Source organism: Triplophysa rosa, linkage group LG6 (genome assembly GCF_024868665.1).
Source record: "Triplophysa rosa linkage group LG6, Trosa_1v2, whole genome shotgun sequence".
NCBI lineage: Eukaryota > Metazoa > Chordata > Actinopteri > Cypriniformes > Nemacheilidae > Triplophysa > Triplophysa rosa.
In genome coordinates, this window is record NC_079895.1 from 23,336,848 (window position 1) to 23,340,342 (window position 3,495).

General features: G+C 37.3%; 1 long non-coding RNA gene across 1 annotated transcript in view; it reads left to right on the forward strand.

The window, feature by feature from the left end:
* LOC130555769 (uncharacterized) overlaps positions 1-3,178 on the forward strand; it is an 8,263-nt gene extending 5,085 nt beyond the window's left edge. The window contains exons 4-5 of the long non-coding RNA XR_008963140.1: positions 737-798; positions 2,056-3,178. This is a non-coding gene — a long non-coding RNA (uncharacterized LOC130555769). The remainder of the gene's footprint in view (positions 1-736; positions 799-2,055) is intronic.
* Positions 3,179-3,495: the final 317 nt, after the last annotated feature.

Sequence of the window (3,495 nt, forward strand, 5' to 3'; positions counted from 1 at the left end):
AATTTACGATTAGCCTTAGCCAGCACATTTAAATTTGACTTGATGTCAGGCGCTCTGGCTCCCGGTAAACATTGGACTATGGTGGCTGGTGCCTCTATGTTAACGTTCCGAACAATAGAATCACCGATAACTAGGGCACTTTCAGCAGGTTTCTCAGTCGGTGCGTCACTGAGCGGGGCAAACCTGTTCGAGACTGTAATCGGAACGGTCGAGTGATGTTTTGTCCTGCGACTACGCCGTCTCACAGTCACGAAGTTTCCCAGCTGCGAGGGATTTTCAACCGGAACCAAGCTGTGTGCGGTAATGTTGCTCGCATCCAAAGTGTTTTCTATCGTCGTTAAACTCTTACTATCCTCAGATAAGGATTGGATGCGAGACTCTAATTCTAAGATCTTCTCTGTCAGCCTAACTATTTCCCTGCATTTACCGCATATAAAACCCTCGCAGCTGACAGAGAATACTTCATACTTTGTTAAAAACAAAAACGTCAACAACAGAAATAGCAGATCTATAAGCACACAACTTTGATGCTTTGCTTGTTAATAACTAACTTGCTCATCTTTTAACATTTTTATTTTAATTCTAACTAAAATTAGTGTACAATGAATGTTTTTGATAGATTTGGAAAAAAATTTATCTGTATATTCACTTTTTAAAATTTCATTTATCATTATGTATTATTTTAAAAATGTTTTTGAACTTTAACAAATCATCTTTGTGCGCATGTTGTGTACAGATATCGGACTACAAAGAGTGCTACAGAGAGTCAGCGTTTCACCATCAGACAGGTGCCAATAGGTGAGTTTTGTAAATTATGTACTAATTTGAATAAAAAAACTAACGATTTTCACCCTGAATTATTCACAATGTTTAGATTTTTTGCAGCAGAACAGACTAAATCAAATTACTGATGTGTTGTCAACTGGTTGGCATAATCATTTTCCCCCCTCATTCAAAATTTTACACACATTTTAACTTAAAAAAAAATGTTTTGAATAGCCAAAAGTGCAAAACATGGTTTAGACATTAATTGAAAATATTTAAATTGCAGGCTGAAGTTGGCCCAATGGAGTGGAAGTGCAAGTTGTGTTCTGCAACATCAAATACCCGGGGACAATTATTGCACTTCCTGTGTACCTGCGTGGAGATGCCTCCAACTTCTTCAGGACCTGTAATGTAAGTGTACTGGCCTCACTATCAATCCCTTTGCCTAGCTATTCAGTCATCTTAAACATATGACATCACTCAAAGAACTCTAGGAGAACAAGGGGGGTATTCCAGAAAGCAGGTTATGTGAAAACTCGGAGTGAACCCTGAGATAAGGGAAACTCTGAGTTATCCATTCCAGAGGGCTATTCCAGAAAGTAGGTTCAACAAACTCTGAGCCTAACCCTGAACTCTGAGTTGACTTACCCTGTGAATTGAAACTCTTGTGTTTTCAGTTCAGGACCCTCTGTCGGATGTGGTGGAGGTGACCTAAAACTCTGTCAGTGATTTTTATTACGGCCACAGCCAGAAAATGTCTGCTTCCTGTTTTCTCCCCTGTTGCCATGGTGAATCACAGTATCGGAGCTCCATTGATGATGGCTTTTTACTAGTCGTCAGGCACAAGCTCAACTCAGAGTTAACATATACTCAGAGTCGACTTACCTAACTCAGATCAGCTGTTCTGGAACTGAAAACTCAGAGTTTCACTTCACAGGGTAAGTCAAATCAGAGTTCAGGGTTAGGCTCAGAGTTTGTTGAACCGCCTTTTTGAATAACCCCCATGACCTGTTTATGAAGTTCACATGAGTTGTCATTCTGCAAACTGACATGTAGAAATTACATAAATGAAAAGGTAAGTATAAAGCATTCCACTAATCAAAAAGTATGCTAACCGATGGGTGTGAAACTAACATAAGATATAAGCATATGTACAGAAAATAGTTTAAACATGTAGCTTAGTTGCAGTCTAAGTGCAAAGTGCTAAGTGACAGTAATGTCTAGACATCATTAGCATGATTTGTATCCTTGAGGGGCTGAACTCATTCTTGTATTATTTGTGTTTTATAGTTAGCAGATGGTCCAGACCTCACTGACACTCCGGTGGCTCTCCTGACAGTTGATGACACTACTGATGCGGCCCTCTTCAGCCCTGAGAGCATCTGTATTGTTGTGGAGGATGAAATACTTGTGAGTGGTCCCACAAATCTGGCTGACTCATTTCTCCTGCTCCTTGGGTACGTCTTTGCACTAGACCTACAGTACCCAAAGAATCTCGAACTTACATTCACATTTATCCAAAAAGTTGTGATGTGTCTTGAGGACAACAAACCACTGAAAGGGCGTCTAATGACGCTGAAGAATGATTTGTTCAATGAGTGAATCACTCAGAATGGATTATTTGTTGAGCTGAGTATTGAGGAAGTTTTTTGTTTTTTTTCCCCTCTTTACAAATGTAATCATTTGCCTCTTACCTCAGATTTAAGATGTGACGCTGTTTGCCTCTTCTACCTCAGATTTAATACATTGATTGTTAATAGATAAATTTCACAACATTGACGTATTGCCCAGCCAAATTTTTTGTACTGAATAACTTGTGGGAAACGACTGTTCAATTCATGCACTACACATGTTTAATGTTCTGTTGCCTAATGCCTACCTTGATGCTCTACCTTGATGTTGCCAGTTGAAGTACGGCACAGTAGAAACCAGTACTTTCTTTAAAAACGTTTTGGCACTTACTGTTCCTTGAAGGCTGCAACTCACTTTTTTAAAATAAAACATTCAAATAGTGTTAAATGGCTCCACATTCTAATAGTTGTCATTGCTGTTGAGGATGGATTATACTTAGAATCTTATTGAATTTTATCATGAATCCTTTGTGAGTTTTTATCATAATGTTTATTGAATAATGTGAGCTGGAGACCCAGAATACTGAATCTACCCTCTGTAGCAATGACCACTATCAGAATATGGAACTATTAACACTTAATGTACTTTAAAACAGATTTTGTTTTTGAGTCATTTCCTTTTCCTTTGGTTTTAATTTATGACAAGCACTTTGTTTTGACTGAGCTCCTTTGATTCGTGCCTTTTAAAAAGCACATTGTGTTGAATAAAAAAAGTTGTTAAATTGTCACTGTGGTGTCACTTTCATGTTTTCTAATATTATTAGCTGATTATAATTGTGTAGTGGGCCGACATCAGTATTTCAGTTTAGAATTAATTTTGAGTGCATAGTGTATTTCCCACATTATATGAGTTGAAAAATATTTAAAATTTTGAGTGAATTACTCCCTAATTATAAGTTGAGGAATATCAATATTTATAAGATAACATTGAGATAATTTAAGGCAACTATAAATGTAATTTTTATTTTATGTAAACTTAAAACATTTAAAAACATCACTAAAATATTTTTGTGTAATCTGTTACAAAATAATTTTTGAGTTCTGTGAACTTATTAGGGTTTACAGTGCAGATGTTATAACACCGGGGGCGTCACGCCCC